This window comes from Anas acuta, chromosome 3 (assembly GCF_963932015.1).
Source record: "Anas acuta chromosome 3, bAnaAcu1.1, whole genome shotgun sequence".
NCBI classification, from domain to species: domain Eukaryota; kingdom Metazoa; phylum Chordata; class Aves; order Anseriformes; family Anatidae; genus Anas; species Anas acuta.
Genome location: NC_088981.1, coordinates 107,479,348 through 107,502,550, shown reverse-complemented (window position 1 = coordinate 107,502,550; position 23,203 = coordinate 107,479,348). Strand labels below are relative to the sequence as shown.

The 23,203-nt window shown below is 35.2% G+C and overlaps 1 long non-coding RNA gene across 1 annotated transcript; it reads right to left on the bottom strand.

Moving 5' to 3' along the window:
* Positions 1-4,783: 4,783 nt before the first annotated feature.
* On the bottom strand, positions 4,784-21,574 carry LOC137853098 (uncharacterized). Its single transcript, XR_011094239.1, has 4 exons — positions 21,465-21,574; positions 10,872-11,062; positions 9,255-9,292; positions 4,784-7,461 (listed from the first exon to the last, which is right to left on the bottom strand). It is a non-coding gene; the product is annotated as an uncharacterized lncRNA (long non-coding RNA).
* Between the last annotated feature and the right edge of the window lie 1,629 nt (positions 21,575-23,203).

The following is a 23,203-nucleotide window of genomic DNA, read 5'->3' as shown; positions in this document are numbered from 1 at the left end:
GCAGACACAGTAGGAACACTGAGAATGAGTCTTCTGCTTTATTTCTCAAGATTGTTCATAGTGACAATGAAGTAGGCAAAAGTTACAGTCATTTTAAAACATTGTGGTGCTACTACCTTCTTCTACTCCAGTTGCCTCCACAATACAGGAATCTAAGCATTCCATTATTTTCTGTATCTGTTCTTTTAAAGTGTATTCTTAATCTGTTGATCATTTCTCTATGGAAAAAGAGTATTTTTTCACATATACACGAAAAACATTTATTTTAGAAATTTAAAGTAACAAATATATGCATATTTTAAACTAATTTTCCCCTTTTCTAATTCCATAAAATTACTCTCGGTACACCACTAGTTATTTTGAAATGATGTGCCAGCTTTTGTCAGAACAAAAAGGAAGAAGAAAAACTGGACTTAAGTTGTTGCATCAGGTAAGTATCAACAGAGCAGAAGAGAAAAGCAGTTTGTGATTTTCAGACCTGAAAGTAACACACCTGCTGTGGCTGTATAATCACCATGCAATAATTTAGATAAAATAAAGTGTCTATCTTGAGAGGGTCTTTTCTTTACTACAGCCACACTACAACCTGAATAATTTCATTTTAGGTAAAAAAAAATAATCATATGAGTGGATTTATACAAGCACTGAATGCTGGTCTGAGTTAATTGGTTGGAAGTTAACGTGCAAGACTATTGATGAATGCTCCTGGAAAGCCTATCCTTCAATCTCATATTGCACTCGGGAGTACATTTTAAAGAGAGAGGGAAAAATAATAATTGGTAATGCAAAGCTCAGACTCAAAAAGGAAGTTCATTAGCTACAATAAATTTTGAAAACCTGGGTTTATATCTTTATTCAGATATAACTTTTCTATAGTAGAGATCATGTCAGTGAGCAAACAACTATAACAGTGGTACTGAGATACAGGGTTTAACTCTCATCACACTCCCTGAAGTGTCATGCAGAATTAGTCAGCTCAGCAAGCATAGCTTGCAAACAGCTGCATTTTAAACATTTTTTTTTTCTAAACCAGCCAGTTATACACAAAGAGGTTCATCATACTTGAAGACTCTCTTGTTTCTGAAAGTGTATTAAGTACCTGATTCAATGGTGCAGACACAAGTTCATACATATATGTGTGTATGTACATGGATATTTCTATACTTTTTAACCTAGAAGGCAATCCATGCGATCACATTCCTGCCTTTCCTTAGCAAACATTCCTTCCTTCCCCAAAAACTGCAGGCAGATGAAAAGTTAAATTGAAAAGGGGTAGTACTGCTCTCCATGATTCCTTACTCCATGTTTATATTAACATGAAAAATCCAGAGGGGACTATCTGATTTCCTGTCTACAGTGTTCTTTGCATAGTCACTTTTTTTAAGTGAAGAACCTATTGAATAGCAGAGTGCTTCCAGGAAATGAAGATGAGACATGGTATTTGTTCTTCCATATTTAACTAATGTTTCAGGAAAGATCCTGCATTCCAGCAATACAAAGAAAATGAGGTTTCCTGAGCTGCCTTCCAGGAGTTTAATATTCTGTCAAAATCAGGAGCCTTTTGCAGAAATCCCTATGCAGGCATGTAGTGAGGAAGAGCAAACCCCAAACCCAGCCCCAGAGGGCTCACAATCAAAATATAACAGAAAAAAAAATATATGGGAGGTCTCAAAAAGAGTGGCTCAGTGACCAGACCATGAACAAAAATTGGCTTTGATAACATCTGAACTCTCTGTGTCTTTCATAATGCCTTGCCTTGCCAATACAATCTATACCTTTTGAGTCACATTGGAACAGTCATCAGCTCTCAGATCTGACATCCAGCAAAGCTTGTCCTAGCTCTTCAGACTCAGATGAAATATTTTCTCCAGCTGCATGCCCAGCTTCAGTACTGTTGCTTCATGTAACAATTCCTAATTTACACAGGATCTCTCTGCTGTTACTAGCACTGAGTGAATCGCTCTGGTCTCTCCATTGCCATATGAGTCAGTCAGCTGAAATAAACATGAAGGCCAGAAAGAAAGTAACCTAGAAACAGTTCTGGGATAAATTAGCTCTTTACATAAAATGATTTCATTTACTATTTCATTTAAGTGAGCAAACTAGAGACCATGTTGTGGTTCTGCAGCTTAACAGAGTGGCAGAACAGCACAACACTTATTTAAAACAAACAAAAGTCAAATTCCTGCCTGCCATAGATCTCAAATGCTCAAGGGTTGCTCCTGTTTAAATGAGACACCAATGGCTTTCAGCAGAGCTTGGTGACGTACATCCTTCCATAGGGTTGGAAACATGCCGTTCTCTTGGATGCACATTGTGTTCTGTGGACATGCTGAATCTCTTTTCTCAGTACTTACATGTGACTCAGAGGGAAAGTATTGATAGTGGATATGGCAGGAGATTGCATATGGCATTGAACTTTGCACATTAGGCTTGTTAGGAGATATTGCCACCTATTGTTTTCTATCTTGGTTGCATTGCATTCTTAATAAGTAGTTGGGTTTCATGCCTTTTAGCAATATTCCAGATAGAAACTTTATGAGATGGGAATCTGCATTTTGTTATTGATGTTAAATAAACGGATGATTTTCTAGGAGTAATTGGTTTTTATCTATCCTAGTTGTTTCTTTAGCAAGTGTCACTATGACATTCAAATTCTTCAGAGATCTGCAGAGTGAAGCTTATCTGAAATTAAATAGTATTTTATCTCCTGAAGTTCTAGACAGCTCTGTCTTATCCATAATATGAAATGACTCCCAGTTAGCTAGGAAAGTTCATAAAACGTAGATTTCTGCTTCTTTTAGAAATAATCAGAAGCTATCACACTAAACTGATTTGTTTACTTTAGAGAAAGAAAAAAAAAAAGTCTTTTACAAAGACCTCTTTAGTAACTACAAGCATTTGTTATTCTTTTGGATAGTTTATTTGCTACAATACAGATCTTGGACAATGAAAACCTTTGGACTTCAGATCAAATCATATATTTGCTTAAAATCAAGTTTGTCTTTCACTTTTTTTTTTGGTCTTTTTAGCATGAAAACATATATATATATATTTTTCTTAATACAGATTAAGACTGTTTTTCACAGCATTTTTTTTCAGTTAATGAAAAATGCAATTATTTGTCTGACTTAATGATATTCTTCCTATGATCCTTGTTAATAATCTTATGATCCTTGTTGCAAAGTTATTCAACTGAATCTGTCCTGAAATAGCTTGAATATTTAAATGCAGATAGGCAGTACCATATAGCATATAACAGTACCATATGCCACAGATGGATGGAATCAAAGTGAATGTCCTGATACAACTAGGAAGCTACTGGATGAAGAGGAATGATATCGTCAGGGGCATTTCCTTATGTATTTTTCATGTTGCTGTCCTGGGCATTTTGGTCTGTCTGTAAAGTTCCTTTGGAGTTGTGATATGAGAACATTTTCACCAAGATATTGAGCACAGGCTATCAGAAGAAAATGTGGCAGCTAGTTGCACATGTTTTTCCAACAGAACAGCCTGTTTTGTGTCACCATGAAGCTAAACTGTGGCACACTGATACTAAGAAAGAATGGGAGTCCCAAGAGTCACAAAAGAACATAGCCTTTGTGAAATGGCACAGTGGGAAGAAACTATTTATTTATTTATTTGGGAAAAAATATTTTAGGCATACAAGGACCAAAGAACTGTCCATTGTGTTCTTGATAAAAATGTCAAGTGCAGTTGTAGCCATAGCCAAGCATAACAACAAAAACAACAAAATGAGGATACATAAGTTCAAAAATATATGGATAGTGCTTTGTCAGAGATGGCTGGACAAATTAGTTCTCAGCATTAGACCAAAACCAAAAGATAATTATTATCTTTACACTTAATTTCATGTAGAAGCTACTCAAAGTACTGTTTAAGTTCATTTCTCTTTGTTTCTCTTTGTAGTGAGTTTTCTAATAGATGCATTATTTCATCTTTGACTTACATAGTAATTCTTTTTTTAAAGACAGCTGCTCTTGAGCCTTATTCATTACAAAGTTCAAGAAGACAGTTAGGGCTTTGGAGATACTTACAGAATAGTAAGAAAATTATCTTAAATTAACAAGGAAGCCCAAGTTTGTAAGATTTATATAGAAGAAAGATGTCAAACAAAAAACTTGTACTATATGTGGAAAGCAACTGGGAAAGAAACCTAGATTAAATAAGCACAGAATCACCTGACCAACTTTTTTATAGATCCACAAAAACAGAAGATGTTTTATTTCCCAACACCTTCAGATCACATCTTTCTGGAAAGAAAACATCAGTTAAACATAAAAATTGTATTTCATGTAAGTATAAATGGATTAATGTTATAATTTAGTTACATATGAGGTTTAGATTAGTTGAGTTAGTGTTTCTTCTGCCCTAAAACTCTCTGAGTTTACAGGAATTTATCACAGAGGAGTATCCAGACCACAAATAGCATCCTGGAAAAGGAAGAAAACACTTTTTTTTTTTTTTTTTTGACATATTCATCTCAAAACACTTTGAAAGTGTAACATAATAGTAGCTGAAGTCAGTGGCAATAAACTTGCATGACTTCATATCACTTGGGAATGGCATTCAGCCATTTTCTTACAGCTTTCTATGATAAATGTTCTAAGGCTTTTTTTTTTTAAAGTTACAAATTGGTGGATGTTTTGAGGACTTTTTTTTTTTTTTTAATATTGACTTAATTTAATTTTATGAATTTTTAAATTAAACAAACTTCATTAGCTTTGTGTTTTTATGTTTATAGGAGTACTGTGTGAAATTTTATATTTTACAAGACTCTAAATAGAGATTCATGTTACATACATATATATATATATATTATTTTTTTCCTCAAGAATCAAAATTTGGTAGAAAGCTTCCTTAATATTCTGTGATGCTGGTGATCTCATTTGTACCATTCAGATATCCATCAGTATTGCTAGAGCTCATAGATCTTTTCTCTCAGTCATCTGGTCTATCTGGTATCAAGGGAAGTAAATAAATGAAAACGGTGAACATCTGAGTATCTTCTGAATTACCTCAGAGGAGAGTAAACTTTGATGAATTCACATCAGTAATAAGAAGATATTAAAGTCTTCTGTAAAATATTGATCTTTTCTATTTTGACTAACTCGATAAAATCATTAAATTTGACTGAACATAAGACCATAGAATCCTAGGATAATTCGGGCTGCAAAGGGCCACAGGAGTTATCCAGCAAAATTTTCTGCTCACAGCAAAGTCAGGAATTATGTCAGACCAGGCTGCTGAGAACTTTATTCAATAAGGTTTTGAAAATTTCCAAGGACCTCTCTGTGCAACCTGTTTCTCATCCAACTGAGATCAAAGCCAATTTGAATGGTTTTGCATATTTTAACACATAAAAAAATAAATAAATATACAATAAAATAAAACAAAAATAATTAAGTAAAATAAAATAAAAAAAATAATTAAGTAATATAAAAAAAAATAAAATAAAAAGTATCTCTGTTTAGTGTGGTGGGCTTATTTCAGACAGAAAGAAATCACTTTTGACATTTCTAGGAGGGCTGAATTCACCCGACTCCATAGGAGGATGTGATACTAATCTTCTCTTATCCAGTAGCAGAGTAGTAGAGAATATAGACAAGATATCTGAGACTGTCTCAATTCTCTAGTTCAATTTAGGGCTTTAGAAGCTATCTCTTACTACTTCCAGAAATATACTTTGTCTTATACAACTACAACCTACAGGGGTGGGAGGAAGGCATAGTATTTTGAAACTAGAAGTGGGTGGATTTGAACTGAAGTCAACAGAAAGCAGCTGGGTATCTTAATTAATAAGTAAACTTCACTGAGACTGAAATCACTCATGATGGAGCTAAATCTCTGTGTGTATTAAAATATATATGAAGACAGAGAACAAGAGTATGAAAATGACTTACTGACCCAGTGATTAGCCACATACCCAGGAAGTTTTGATCTGTACTCCAGGACATATTAATTATTCTTGTCAGCTAGAACTGTGTTATTACCATAAGGAATATAGCTTAAGCTATCTAATTGGTTGTCAAATTGTCAATGTCTCAGATAGTGTGATAGTATGATTAAGATCTCCAGATGCAGGAGAGAACTGAAATGAGGTATTTTGTGACCACGCCAATATTGCTTGTATGTAAACTTTTTGATAAAAAAACTGCACTTTATTTTCCTCTGATACCTTTACTATTCAATATATGTTAACTGCATACACATGATAGGAAATGCATTTTTTCAGTAAATTTATAACAAATCTAACTGAAGATTCTGCATTGCTCTGGCCTGAACCATTTCCCACTCTCTTCACAAACACTTGGCCTTGGGTTTATCCTTGGTACACCCCCTATCAAATCTAATGTCGAATTTTTCAGTCAACTTCCACCATCACTTCACTAATGGTGCCAGTCCTTATCATCATTTCACAAACGCCTCTGCACCCTCTTCCACTTCCCCTCATGCTTGAGAAGAGATTCTCATCCATATTTTCAGTCAGCCTATTTTTACATTTTTTATTCTTCTTAAAACCAGCTTCTGGTGAGATACCAACATTGTGGATATATTAAGACTATACATTGTTAAGACTATACATTATTAAGACTATGTTCTTTGTACATCAGGATTTTAATGCTGTTTAGGATTCATTACACAAAACTGCAATAGAACTAATAAACAGTAACAGTTTTTTATGTTAAGACTGATAAGGGTAAGAATTTTATTACAGGAAGGTGAATCCCTGCTTGCTCTTGGAATTTTATATCACAGTGTAGTTATAAAACTACTTAAGAGAAACTTCAGTTCTCCAGAACTTTTTGGTCCATAGAAGAATAATTTCTGAAAGTGGCACAAAAATACCAAAGGATGTGCACTATCAGAAATACAATTTAGACAGTTAGGCTGAAATGCATATAGGAACATGACCACAGATTGCCAAAATTATGGCTCTTCTGAGGCACTCAGGTAGCTCATTTGGATATTGTTTAAATTCAACCTGAATTCCACCACCTTGATACATCTATGTAAGTTTATATATATTAATATATATATATATATTCAAAATATTGACCTAATTTGTGTAGGGAAAAACAAACAAACAAACAAAGGGATTCCTTACAGAGTTGACTTTTTTTTTTTTTTTTTTTTTTTTAAGTTAGAAATATCTGCTATATGTATTTTATAGGGGTTGATTTGAACTGGGAAGAAGATACTGAAAGCTGTTCATAAAGGCCTTGAGATCCTGTTCCACAGCAGACAAATCCAATAATACCAATATGAAGGTTCTTGCAGAATCAAAGTGCTTTTTGTTTGTTTGTTTGTTTCTCTAAACCTACACTGAGAATTACAATACATGTGAATAAATGAAATGTAGAGGGGTAATACAGTACCTGTGGCCTCAATGGTTCAGAAACTGAGTCACACCACAAACACAATCATATTTTTTTATTCCTAAAAGAAGAAAAAAAAAAACTTTTCTTATCCAGATTGGTGTAATTTTTCTTTTCAACATTTCTTCTTTAGAACTTGAAATATTCTTCTTTCTGTTTAAATAAAAACACCTTTTTACAACTCTAGAAGCTGGACTTTAAGGAGGAAAACCAACACCAACAAGTAGCCTAGACACAGGCAATCTTATGGGAACAATACAGTCACCCCTCAGACAAGCAAGAAGGCAGCCTAACACTATCATCATGTGGCTGCCCTTCTGCAGGGCAGGATTTTCTTCCTCATGCATCCCCAGAGTCAGGCTGTGTCCTTTGCTCCTCAGCAGCTCTGAAAAAATAAACATTAAGAAGAAAGACCTCCAGGGAAATCGCAGGGTTTCATGGGCCTTCTCTACCCTCTCTGTTGCTTTTATCACCATTAAGCAATTGGAGATTTGGCAAAAGCTGACGTTTACTGTACGGATGGCTCAATTGACCTCTAGTGATGGAAAATGCTTAAGATTTAGTTTTTCTGTGTAAGATCAAAGAATAAACATCAGTGGCTATGCAAAGTCTGAAGTCAGTTTAAAGTACATTTTAAAATATGACTTCAATATGGTTTTGTTCTGTAGTAAATATTTTAAAATATTTATACAAAATGCTTGTATCTGGTCTGTAGGAAGACTTTTAAACATCATAGATTGAGACAGTCTATGGCACAAGCATCCCGATCATAATACAATGGAGAGAATGCTGTTTTCACTACTTTTGTAATTATCTAAATTTAAGCCAGGATTTTACCAGTTAGTAAAAGTAAATGATTTTGATTTACTCTGGTTTAACATCTCTCCCACTGACTTTCCAACCCCCCCAAAATGATTTGTTTTTGAGACAGGGATCCCCTTCCCTCTAACCAGATGAAAGCTTTGGTGGTATTCCAAATGGGGAGAAATGCAAGTGCCCTTCCTGTTAGAGATTTATGGAAACATAGATAAACTTCAATAGAAAACATAATATCAGGCAGTATCCTCTCAAATAGTGTTTTTTTTCTTTTTTTTCTTTTTTTTTTAAAAAAAAAGTCATTATATAGAACTTATCCACTATATAACTAGATAAAATATTTTTAAACATCTAATTATACATAAATTTATATTTCTAGCAAATCCTACAGAAACAATATATTTATGTAGAAAACATTATTCCAGTTCTTTCAAATGCTACAGGATCATTCCATTAGAGATCTATTAATCTTATAGAGTATAAAATGTCTTCACTTAAAATGTATTGTAGAAAAATAGATTAAAACTGTCTGTGCCTATTTTCCCTCAAAGCCATAAAGAATTTTGAAGATTCAATATATTTTGCCTTTTTACCAGCCTTCATCCTCTGATGTATTACAGACAGGAAAATTCTTTCATAAGATAATGGACGTGTTAAAACAAATAGCCCACCAGCAGCTTGGCCATTAAACAGTCCCACAGGTTGTTATAGACCTAGCCCAGAAATGACTTTATTAGAACCAGCCAAGCAAATGTGCCAGCTCCCTTTCCAACTGGTGGAAAATTTAATTCCAGAACTGGCATGTGGGTGTTGCAGCTGCCAAGCTTGCCTCAGCGTGGCCAGATTTAGAGTCAACACAGGCAAATACCAAAGGACATCACTTGTATCCCATACCACTCCAAACTCTCCAGAGGCAGCCAAGATGATACTGTTATGCTTAGTTATTAATGATTTAATACTTGTTTATTTCAACACTTTGTGTCATCAGCCAGTGATTTCAGCACTCGTTCCTGAAAAGACTGTAATAATGGAACTTACCAGAAGATTAATGCTTCATCTGTGCAGAACGCAAACAGCTGAAAAATAGAGGAGGTTTCCTGAAACCATCTCTGGTAACCAAGTATTGCATAATTGATTGCAGGACAGACTAGAGCTCAAAAGCTGAGGTCTGGATCCAGATTTTCACAAAGTTCAGGTATGCTAGTTTAATTTAGTTTGTCCAGAACACAGGTTCCCCATTAACATCACATTTCTAATAGCATTTTTCCAAAGCTCAGAGCACATTAGATACATGGATTTACTTATGTCCTATTTTGATCCAGTTACAGTTTATGGATCATTGCATTATAATGATGTATATTTATGATACTACATAAATAATAGTTACACAATACACTGCAAAACATGTCATTTATAATGTTATTGTGACTCAATGATAAAGTATAAAATCTGGGCCTAAACTATAGTATTCAAATCCAAATTGAGATTCTTCACTCTTTTGGTGGTTTTCATTGTCCACAAGCACAGTACAAATGTATAAATTATTGGCTTACTGTTTTATACAAGCATGTGACATCTGCCAAAATGCAACACAAAAAAGAGGGGAAAATTGTCTTCAAGGTATAACATTTGCAAGTCATCTTGTGTTACTTGAAATTTGTGATATGTGTACAAATATTTCAACAGCAATGATCACAGTTTATTAGATATAGATGTTTTCTCCACCAAAAAGTGTCAGAAGTTTGTAATTTTCGTTTAAGATTATATAGCAGTTATTTAGAAGAAAGAGATCAGTGTACAGATATGAGTCATTGTAAATACATTTTTGTTTAATGAATTATCAGTAAAATGATTAATTATTTAATAGTGGTAAATTGTTTAATTTGTTATCAGTAAGTTGCTGATAACTATTTTATTTTCACATTGCAACTTGAATCATATTAAATTTCTCTTCCACTTTCTTTTACATAATTTTACCCAAGAGTTTTTCTTCTGTTCAGTCAGGTTTTGATGCAGATACCCACCACAATATTGGCTTCCATTCCTTCCCAAATTTATTGTAATGTTGCTGAAGTTGCATGCTGTTTGCGTGCTTTTGTTTAGTTACTGTTCACTGGCATAACTTAGTTGAGAACCTGACCCCAAGTAATATAACTGCATTGGTCTCTGAAATGAGATCCACAACAGACTGATCTGTATTCCTACTCTTGAACATGGTGCCTTTGTGATAAAATGAAGTCTCACTTAAAGTTCTAGAAAAGGTGGATGGATGCCTTTGAAAAGTCTGTGCCAGCTTGTGTCAAAAGAATTTGTACAGTGTCATGTGGAGGGGCCCACAGCTGGACTTATGTCAATGTTTATGGTCTTTGCAGTGGACAAAGTATTTTCTCCATTTCCTAACAACCAGAATGTGGGTTTGAGCAAAAGGAACTCTGAAGATTTTCTGAGCTCATGAATTCCCTGCATTGCTCATTCTACAAAAATACAAATATGTACTGGTGTGGGGATAGTACTCTAAAAAACATTTTGAAGAGTATGATTCTGGGTGGAGCCAAGCAATATATAAATTTCATTTTGGGGTGCATTAAGGATAGCATAGCCAGCCAGTCAAAAGAAGTGATTCTACCACTATATTTAGCATTAGTACAGCCTCACCTTGAATACTGTGTACAGTTCTGGACTTCCCAATATAAAGAGGATATTAAGGAACTTAAAAGTGTCCAGAGGAGGTAACAAGCTGATAAAAGAAAGGCATGTCTTGTGAGGAGAGGCTGTCCTCACAACTTGGGTTGTCCAGTCCAGAGAAAAGGAGGCTGAGAGGTGACGTCAGTTCTCTCTGTAGCTTCCTGAGGAGAAGAAAGAGGACAAGGTAAGAGGCACAAACTGAAACACAGGAAGTTCTGGCTGGATATGAGGAAACATTTATTTACTGTAAGAGTGACAGAGCACTTGAAAAGGTTGTCCAGAGAGTTTGTGGAGTCTCCTTATTTGGAGATATTCAAAACCCACCTGGATGTGATCCTGTGCAATGTGCACCAGGTGACCCTGCTTGGCAAAGGTGTTGGACCAGATGATCTCTAGAGGTTCCTTCCAACGTGAACCACTGGGTGATTCTGTGAAATGGGGAGGGATGTGCCTGTATCTGCTACCTAGTAAACAATGACAAGGACACATGGGAATGGCAAAAAGCTACACTTTGGGAGGTTCAGACCCGTTTTTTCCATTGGGAAAAATGTCTTTACCATGAGGTGGTCAAATACTGGAGCAGGTTTCCTAGTGAGGTTGTTGATGCCCCAAGGCTGTCAGTGTTCAAGAGGCATTTGGATAATGCCTCTCTATTCTATTCTATTCTATTCTATTCTATTCTATTCTATTCTATTCTATTCTATTCTGTTCTGTTCTGTTCTGTTCTGTTCTGTTCTGTTCTGTTCTACTTTTCTATTCCATTCCATTCCGTTCCATTCCATTATATTCTAAAGGAAGTCAACATCCATGATATTGCTTTCCATCATCCCAATGGATCCAAAATACCTGCAAACAGAGGTATCTAGTAAGGCAGGTTTTTTTATCATTTCAGACAGAATCACAGAATCATTTAGGTTGGAGGAGAGATCCAAGATCACCAAGTCCAACCTCTGGCTTAACACTAAACCATATCGCTAAGCTCTACATCTAAACATCTTTTAAAAACATCTTTTAAAGACCTCCAGAGATGGTGACTCAACCCTGGGCAGCCCATTCCAATGCCTTACAACCCTTTCAGTAAAGGAGTTTTCCGAATATCCAACATAAACCTACCCTGGTGCAATGTTAGCTCATTTCCCCTTGTCCGATCTCTGGGCCCGTGGGAGAACAGACCAGTCCCCATCTCACTACAGCCTCCCTTAAGGTACCCATAGAGAGTGATAAGGTTGCCCCTGAGCCTCCTCTTCTCCAGGCTAAACAACCCCAGCTCTCTCAGCCACTCCTAGTAAGACTTCCTATTTCCTATGAAACATGCAATAATGAAACCATTAAAAAAGAGGGAGAAAAAAACTTGTGTTTTCTGTTTTGAGCTATAAAAATAAATATTTTATTTTATTTTATTATTATTTTTTTTTTTAAAAAGAAAGTAGATGCTTTCAAAAGATAGATATTTACTTTTTGATAAAAGGGGTCACTCAAAATCACCACCCACTTATTATTATTATTATTATTATTATTATTATTATTATTATTATTATTATTATTATTATTATTATTATTATTTGTCTGTTTGCTTGCCATGGTATTAAACGAGGAATAAAGCTACTGAATTCTCTGAAAAGCTGCACAGGAATTCTTGATAGATGAGTTTCTATAGACTTAAAATACTTGCAATATATTAAACACTAAACAATATGAAATTATTACTTTCCATTGCATTCTATTCAGCACATTTTGTATGTTATTAAGTCGCATATTACGCACTATGCTATATTAAGAATTTGTATATATAATCTAATATGCATAGCACTGCCAGGATTGAAAACTGAGCTATACAGAAAGAAACCATAATTCAGACATTAATGCCCACTGGTGTTCATGTTTTCATTGCTGGAGACAGCATTGCTAACTACAATCTCACACCACTCTGGGCCAAACACTTTTCATTATTTATTTTCCATTTAGTTTCCTTCCAAGAAATGTCCCCTGAAATGGCTGGAGGATGTTACTATTGTATTCTACAACCTACAAAATGCTTCAGTTGAACATTTTGGCACCTTATGGCATTTGTGTTTTTTTTTTCAGATGTGAGTCAGATTCTTCCATTATCATTCTTGTGTGCCTTGAATCCTTTTTTCTTGGGCTTATTGAGACACTGAATATGAGAGGGCATTTCTTTACTGTGCAGGTGACAGAGCACTGGAATAAGTTGCCCAGAGAGGCTGTGGAGTCTCCTTTTCTGGAGATATTCAAAACTCACCTGAATGCCATCTTACGCAATGTGCTCTAGGTGATCCTGCCCATCAGGGGGACTGGACTAGATGATCTTCAGAGGTCCCTTCCAACCTTTGCCATTCTGTGAGTTTGTGATTCTTCCAAACATTAGGTTAGATGAATTCTTCTAACCCATGGGTGCTACTAGTTGATGTTGTTGAACCTAAATATCTCTTTCTAACTAGCAATGCTAACTGGTTGTGATAATGTTATCCTTCAGATGAGCACCCATACAAAATACACTGTCCTCTATCTTCCATTCCTAGGACATCTGGTCTTGTACTTGTATATTTTATGAGTAGTCTTTTTCTCGCAGGAGGCCCTCAAACTATGTTGCCTTCATTAGGGTGTCTAGTATAGCTCTCAAGATTACACAAACCTCTTATCCAGAGATCAGGTCAGGTCAGATAAGTGTAAATGAAATTTTTCATTATATTTTCATTTCCATCCTTCACATTCACAACTTAACACTCAGACCATACTTGGGCACAGATCCTGATGTCCTTAAATGAGTTTAAATGAGTTTAAATCGAGGTGCTTGAGCGGGTCCAAAGAAGGGCGACGAAGCTGGTGAGGGGCCTGGAGAGCAAGTCCTACGAGGAGCGGCTGAAGGAGCTGGGCTTGTTCAGCCTAGAGAAGAGGAGGCTCAGGGGTGACCTTATTGCTCTGTATAAGTACATTAAAGGAGGCTGTAGCGAGGTGGGGGTTGGCCTGTTCTCCCATGTGCCTGGTGACAGGACGAGGGGGAATGGGCTAAAGTTACGCCAGGGGAGTTTTAGGTTAGATGTTAGGAAGAATTTCTTTACTGAAAGGGTTGTGAGGCATTGGAACGGGCTGCCCAGGGAGGTGGTGGAGTCACCATCCCTGGAAGTCTTCAAAAGACGTTTAGATGTAGAGCTTAGGGATATGGTTTAGTGGGGACTGTTAGTTTTAGGTCAGAGGTTGGACTCGATGATCTTGGAGGTCTCTTCCAACCTAGAAAATTCTGTGATTCTGTGATTCTGTGATTCTGTGATTCTGTAAATGAGTTTAAATGAGTTTTTTTTTTTTTTTTTTTTTTTCCCTGTACTACCTCTGTACTTCATTTTTCCATGATTTTAGTGTCTTACAATGTTTCATACTCCATACCATGTATATATATGGATGAATGGTTTTATACTACACTTTTCTGAGCCTGGTGTTACACAGAGGACAGTGCCACAGAACATACCCTAAGAAGGAAGTACAACGTTCCCTGGTATGTCAGGAAGGAAAACAGCAGTACAAAAAGGAAAATGTTTCCTCTAGTGTTAGCAACATCAACCTAAAATATTATTTACATGTATAAAACACATTGGACTATTCCTATTCCACTTATAGTAGTTTTGTTACATAGTATAGCCATTAACTTCAGTTATGTCTCCACTTACACTAACAGAAGACAAAATATATTTGGGTTTAAAAATGCTTGTTCTCACTTTTTTGAATTGACACCAGAGATTTTTTTCCTTTATTTATTTATTATTTTTAATTTCAAAAAATAATAAAATCATTCAGACCAGAAAAGACTTACTGAGGTTTCTAGTTCTACTTCCTGTCTAGAGTAGGGTTAGCAATCAGGTCAGGTCAGGTTCCTCAGGACTTTTTCATTTGGATCTAGAAAACCTGCAGGAACAGAGCCTGTACAACCTCCATGGCCAGCCTGCTCCAATGCTGGGCTATCCTCACAGTGAAAATGTTTTTCTTTATGAACAGTAAAATCTTCCCATATTTCAGTTTATGACCATTATCTTTCTTTCTCCCAGCACACACTTTAGTGAGTCACCTGGTCTTCCTGTCAGTAGCCGGCAGTCTTTCCCCCAGAAGCCATCTCTTCTCTAAGAGGAACAGGCCCAGGTCCCTCAACTTCTTCATGCAGAGTGAGTTGTCCAGCACTGACCATCTTGGCAGCTCACCACTGGGGTGTCTCAAGTTTATGAATGTCATTTAAGCTGATAGAGGAGGGAGGAGGAACAAAACTGAATGCAGTACTCCAGATGTAGTCTAATGAATAAAAGAGAATAATTACTTCCTTTAGTCTGTTGGCTTTACTCTTGTTGATACAGCCCACTATGCTGCTAGTCTTCATCACTGCCATGGTGCATTAAGCACTCTTAGGATGCTTTTGAAGAGAACTTGTTAATGAAACTTGCTAGTTTCAGTAAGAAGCATTATGGATTTATATCCCACTAAGTTTCTTACATTAAATTGCTCTATGGTGGGACATAGCTCTCCCCATTGGAAGCCTAGAGGGATTAGCATTGTATGCCTAAAGCTAGTTTATATAAATGAGTACTGGGGGATGAGGGGTAGTGATAAAACGTGTATACTGTGAAATCTTCTGAGATATGATTTTTTTAAAAAATAACAACCATCTTGAAAATCTATATATTCCAAAAATGTCACAAAACAAAAGGATATGCATTTGAGTAAATATGATTTCAAAGCAAACTTCCTAGGAAGCAGAAAGCCCCAGCGCAAATTGAAACAATAGAAAAAGAATATATCTGGTAAAGAATTCTTTATAGTTAAAACTTACTTCCTACCAAATAAAAAGATAGTACAGTTTTGATGAAAGACAAATGGAAGAAGGAAGAGAATATTTTATCCTTATCAAAGGAAAGGTAGATGTGAAATAATGTAGGGCATTGGAGTAGCTAAGGTTAGCTTTTTAATTTACTCAAGGATGAGTATTTTGTATTTCTATGCTTTTGTAGATGTTTCAAAGTTTCAGATGTTTCAAAGTCTGTAATGAAGAACTTAACCATTTTCTTTGAAACAAACAAACAAAAAAAAAAACACTTTGTTTCTATTGCAAACTTGTCTAGGGTGAAAAATTATGGATAAATTTAGAAAGCATGAATTGTAAAATTTTCAAGAAATTCACTAGTTCAGAAAAAAATATATAAGCAGATCCAGGTTGATATCTGCAACCCAAGAAAAGGATGGAGAATATCACCTTTCAGCTTGTAAACCCAGCCAACCTGCCAAACCCATGAAGTTCCAATTAAAAAGGAAGAGATCTTCCTGGGAAATGCTATCTTGTGTTCCTCTTGGAAGAGCAAAAAGTATTGAGGCATTCCACAATCTGAGGAAAGCCTTTTTATTTTATTATTTTATTTTATTTTATTTTATTTTATTTTATTTTATTTTATTTTATTTTATTTTATTTTATTTTATTTTATTTTATTTTATTTTATTTTATTTTATTTTATTATTTTAATTATTTTATTTTATTATTATTTTTTTTTTATTTTATTTTATTTCATTTATTTTTTACTTGTTCATTTTGGTGGATGCTAAACATTCATTTGGGATCTTTGCTAATATGATCTTCTCTGCAGAATCAAACAGCAAACTGTCAGGAACATTCCTATTATTTTGTATAGATTGATAAAACTTTTCCAATCATACTGTTGGTCTGGTGTTTTAAAGAAATTATTTACTAGCCTACAGAAAGAATTTCAAGGTGGAGTGGTCCCCCTTTTTGAAGCTACTCTTTGTTTTTTTGCAACTGTCCAGTCTACCTAACTATTATTTAATAATAATTGATGGCTGGATTCTGTTATTTTCGTAAGTTTCATAGTGTAATGCCATGTAGCAATGTTATGCTGTCCAACTCAAGCTGATCATAAAAGGAAAAACTCCATACAGATTTTCTTCTTTAAAAACTACTAGAAGTTTCTGTTCAATTCACTCTCCCATTTAAAATTTCAGAACAGTAGTGATGCTAGCTAGCTGCAGTGACCTTGTATTTATTTATTTATTTATTTATATTCTTTTAAAGAAAAACAACAGTATGTGAAACTGAACATAGGCAAATGAGCTGGATTTTCAGAGTTTATTTCTGTATTTGGCTGGCTTCAATTAACACATAAAGGCTTTGTAAAACCTTTATACCTTCATTTTTAAAATGGGGATAACTATGAGTTCTTCATGTGATCCTATGAATTTAATATTTACAAGGATCTCTGAAGATTTGCTAATGATAGAAGGTCTTATCAGTGCAAGGTATTATTGCTACATAGCTGATTAATGGAACTATGCCTGCAGGGGAGAAGGAGAGCAGAGGAGGAAGAGAGTGAAAATAGAAACCATACTTTTGTCAGATTCAAGGAGCTAGTGAAGAATGAGGACAAAATGCTACATTGCTTTGTAGAAAATTAAGGATCACAGCTACATCTATCACCATAAATGGCTTGCTTGAATTGCTTGCATTCTCTGTCTGAGCTGCAATATTTCATTCAAGTAACCATTCGTTAAACACACATCCTGAAAGCAAATAACTTTAATGTAAATAATTTGTGAAGCATTGTTCCATCTGTTGAAAATGTGCAGTAGTAGTTTCAACCCTTGTCTAAACCAGGCAAACTACTTTCAGGCAAGTTTGGGAGGTAAATGAACTGTCTGGCTGCTTTTCTTGGCAACATCTCTTATTAGTGGGAGGTGGCAGTAAAGAGAACATGAGGAAGACTGAAAGTGTTTACTTAAAACTTTAGCCAAATGGCTAGGGAGAGTTAAGATAAATCATAACTGTCAATGATGACAACTTTAGACTGCTACTAGTTCACTCCTGTTTATGCAGTTTTAAATGCTGCACTTAGAAATGTTTAGGAGCAGAGTGAATTTTTATTGACAGATGCCATAAGTTGTTTAGATGTAAATATTCTGGACTTGGTTCTAACAGTGACATGGAAGATTTGCAGGAAGAAGGCTGTAAAGCTTCACACAACACTTGAGAGATAATATTTTTTAAGAGTGTCTCCAAAGTATGCATCTGTGACTCATATTTCCCCAAGGAATAAGGTCCATAGATCAATGCAAGCTTATTACACTTTCCCACAGAAAAAAAAAAAAAAAAAGGCAGAAGAAAATGTTGCAGCAATTGGCTATATGAGATTATTGAAATAAGTCAGTTTTCTCTTCTCTTTCTCTCATTCTTTTCTTAAACACCTTTATCCCTCCTTCTCCCCTCCCTCCACTTTTTTTTTTTTTTTTTTTCCCTCTGTGATGGCTCTTATTGTAACATTTAAATATCAATAAAGACCTCAAGGTAAGATAGCAACAGGACAGAAATTCAGCCAGTAAGCTTTTTTTTCTTTTATTTATTTATTTATTGTTTTTATTTCCTAAAAGATTGAAAAGATTGAATTGTGCTGACCAATGCCATGACGTCAGATTACTATGTTAAAGATCAGGGTGAATTGATCATGGATTTAAATCAATTCATATTTTAACTGTGGCAGCTGCTGCTTCTTTTAATATATTTACTTCAGTTTAAGTAAGTAGCTCATCCAGATGCTGTTTTGTTTATAGAGTTCTATAGGATTTGCTTTGTAGACTGTAATATTGCAGTACTGGTTCCAGGAAGAAAAATAACTCAACAATTGCAATAGTCTAATCCTGAGTTCAAATCCCTTCTCTGTTTAGAAATGAAAGTTATCACTGAAAGGCTTATCTTCCAAATATCTTCAGTATGGATTTTTTAAATGAATCATTTTTAAAACACAAAGAGTTTAGTACAGAGGTACTCCCCCCTGGATTATTCATGCACTCCTATCTGTATAGATCAAAATGGACCTTCTCAGTGGATTTTTGTAGCTTGTATGCAGAAGTACATGAGCAAAAATAGATTCTGCTGACACACGTGTAACCTCTGTTCAAGAATATACTCTGTACTTGACATTGAATTACTCTGAATTCTAACTGTATTTCTGTTACTGAAAAAGGATAAAGGGCCTGTTTTTGTACATTATCCAAGTCTTCTCAAGCTAAATATACAGGCAGCCACCAGTTCTTGAGATTCACCAGTTTGCTGCGAGTCCCCTATCAACTAGACCAGGAGCCCTCTTACATTTTTTAATCTCTTGTACAGCAAATCTTCTTACATCCAGCTAAAGAGGAAAAGCCTTAATTGAGGCTTTTGAGGGAGAGTTTTCAAAAGCAAGTGAAACCAGGTACCTATCTAGAGACCAGGTAATATAAAATGGCTCATATTCATCCAGTGTAGAACTATCTCTACTTATAACAAAAGTTTCTTGGAAAGAACGGGATGGGCTAATCTAAAACACAGCCAGAGAGTGCCCTAAGAACTGTGAATGAACAAGCGTTTGGTACTTTAACTCTTTCTGATTGTACTTATTTTATTTAGCAATATCATTATACTCAGGATTTCTCAGAGAAACGTCATGCTCCTACCTCCAAGCATTAAGTTCTTCTAGAGCTAGTCAGCCTAAACTTAAGGATGCAATTTACCTGCTGAAACATAGGCTTTTAGTGCCTAGCAGACAGTTACAATCTGGGATTTAAACAATTCATGCACCTCTAGAGTGACAGTTATACTCCTACAGGTTACATTAACAGGTTAGGCTGCATTTCTCATATGGGTATCTCAATGGATCTGCATACCTAATATTAATCAACTGAATCATTCTGTGAGCATATTAATAGAAAAAGTGCAATTTCACTTCCTTCAGACATCAGAACTTTTGAAGAGCTGCAGTGTAGTTGCCCACATGACCTCCACTTTAAGTCATTGGAGATCCAGACACAGTCAGATTCTGAAATGTAAACACTCAGTGGCATTTGAAGTGTGTTTTTCTTGGCCTGCAACTATAATTCCAGGAAACACAGCTCTTCCAAAGGTTCTCTGTCACATCTACCAGGCCCATGTAGGCATTTCAGTTACACTCAGGCAAGACGGTTACATATTTAAAACAAACTATTTGAGAAAACAAGTTGCAATAAATAAATGAAAAGGAATCTAGAGTCCTGTCATGATGATACTAAAGAGCTACACTTGGACTTACAGACTGCATTAAATGCATTGATGATGGATTTAATTCTTTTTCCTTACTGGGGCATCCAATGCACCCGGACCAGAGAAACCTGTACTCTAGGATCCATGGGGTTCTCAAGAGAAAACTAATAGAGAGAAATAAGCACTTGTAGATAAGACTCATTTCTTCTCAATGATTCCTAAAATACATTAAGATGAGCTGCACACTAGAAGAGACTATTTTATTCAGTTGACTGTAAAAGTGGTTTAATGTGACCTGCCCAGTCAAAAATATCTTCAGTGCACATATCTAAAATAGGGGACACAAACTCCACTGTGAGTTTAATTATTTTATGCCATTTGAGACACAGTAGGTTGCCTAAGACTCTTGCAAAGTAATTAGATGTGACACAAAATCTTCAAGGGACCAATATCCATCGGCTGGGAAATCTATCTGGAAGTCAGTTAGGGTGTCCCTGAAAATGTTTGGGGGATAGCACTGGAACCCTATGTTTAGCATATTGAGACTTCAAAGCAAAGCCAATGTCTTTTCATGAACAATCCTCAAATAGCAGAAGTGGAGCTACAAGATGCTTAGCTGTTACTGATAACAGGTGTTACTGATAACACTGATTTAACAAACCAAATGTTTATTCAGTCCATCAGGTCTATAGATAGTTTAAAGAAAAAGAAATGTACTGAAGCTGACAGTAGTGTCAACAGTTCCAAAAAAAAAAAAAAAGTGATAACTGAACAGATAAACATATTTTACCTTAGCAGTTGACTGACTTTTACATAAAAATCAAATCTTAAAGAAACTGACAATTTCAAGAACAAAACATAAAAAATCTGCAAGTCATTTAAAAATAAATTCTGTGAAGATTTTATAAAAACAGGAATTTTCTTGGAAAAATGAACAAATCAAATATTCATCTTAACATGTCTTCTTGTTAAGTCTTTAATATTCAGGAAAAAAATAACCAGTTTTAAGCATGGAAAAAAAGGATTTTTATCCCAGAAAAAAAGATGGCCAATCAAAACTGATTTTGCAAAAGATGGCCAATTAAAACCGATTACAAAATTTTAAAATCCAATTTGAAATGGAAACTTAGGTATACATATTGATATCTGCATGATTTAATTGATAGCACAGATATCCTCTAGAAAAAAATCCCCACCACCACCACCACCAACAAAACAATGGCCTACAATATCTAACAATATCTCAAGTATCTTTCAAATATTCTATACTTTGCTGAAGACATTTTGAAAACTTTTGCTGTAAAGATGATGTAACTTTGTTGACATCACAGTCCTCAGTATAAACCTGTAAACATTAATCTGTTCAAAACTTATGAAACAGTAGTGGAAATCTTTGAACAATTAGTGACCCCTAAACAGAAATCTGGAGGAAAAACAAAACAAAACAAAACAAAAACAAACAAACAAACAAATAATAATTAAAAAACAAACAAACAAACAAAGAAAAACACCTCTAGGATTCATATAGTACTTTTCATATAGTACTTGGGGTTGGTTTTCAGTGGAGTACGGGAAAGCTTGTTCTATTCAGTTAACACACCATGAGTGAAATGAATGGATAATACAGTACAGCTCTACACAAAGTTGAAAAGGGCATTCCCAAGGAACTGCAATTCCATCACTATGGTATTTAATACAGAATACAGCAAAGGACATGTTATAAAAGTAAATACATGGTGCTAAACTAACAGAGATAACCAGAATGATTTAGAAAGAAAAGGTCTTGGCTAACTTGATGTTTCAGGAGGCTGCAGACAAAGCTGATAAAACACAGTATAATTTATTTGGATCTTCAGAACATTTTGACAAAGTTCCATACTACTGGTCTCTGTTTAAGCTAAAAGTTGCCAGGATCTAGAGAAGTACATGGGAGTGGATAAAGCACTGATAGAAAAACAGAAAACAGAGAAGTTATGTTAGATTGTGGAAAACTAGATTTACTGGGGCCTGACAGGGGTCAACATTTAGGCATCTACTGTTCATGATCTATAAAAATGATATAGGCTAGTAAAATACGCTGACAGCACAATGTTGAAGGAGCCATGAACCTACAACGTAAAGCTAGAAAAATTCAAAAGTGTTTTCGCTTAGCTTGCTTGTTTTCATTGCTCAGAAAGCACTAATAATCTCTTTTGCGCTAGTTCGTGGACACAAATGCATTTAAAGAATGCCTAAGCTATAAGGTAAATAAAGACAGGCCAGAGAATAAAAAAGTCTTTTGGCTCATATGCAAATACTACATTAGCATGCCTGAAAGTCTTGCATTATTTGTGGCAGTGCCAAAAATCAAAGATATAACCTCAGGTATGACATGTGTGAATTCCCTAGTTTTACGTCCTGTTTTTTAAAGAGTTCATGACTCAGTAATGTTAATACAGGGGTGGCAAAAAAATCTGAGAAGTTATAAAGAAAATCTCAATGGGAATAAGAAATTTCAAATTGTGTTCTTGGTTCATCGGGATTCCTTCATGATCCTGTAAAAGTTTTAATACTTACTGTAACCCTAAGTTTGACTTCAGTAGTAAACTGTTAATGATACTGATACTATTTTTGCAAAAGTGAGTTCATTGGTACTACTGGTTGGTCTTTATGAGATAAAGCAGTAGGATGAAGTAAAAAGTTATATGCAGTTCCTGACTGATACAAATTTCTCCATCCTCATAGGCAACGGAAATAAGTATTGCGGAAAGATCATGCCAATGCTTTCTTGTTCCAACCTATAATTTTTTTTTATATGGTTCTATATCTTTGGGGCAGGAATCATCTCTTCTGGAACATATATTCTTCTTAAAGTCAGTAGAGATCCCTATAAATATAAATCCTTGAAGTTTGGTTCATGGTTCTATTTCTTTTAGTTGAAAATTGAAATTCCTTACAGAAATAACTTTGAAACAGTATTGGCATTGGTGTTTCCTGCACTTTTTTTAGACAAAATACTATCTTCTGAAGTGACATCTTACTATGGAAGAAACAATATAAAATTTTCAGTAATAAATTCTGGAACAGGGAGCAGAAGAAACCACCCACAGTTCAGGTGGAAACAGTTAGAGACCTGCTGCTTTGCCTGGACTGTCACAAGTCCATGGGACCAGATGGGATCCACCTGAGGGAATTGAGTGCACCCTCAGTAAGTTTGCAGATGACACCAAGTTGGGTGGAAGTGTCAGTCTTCTGGAGGGTAGGAAGGCCC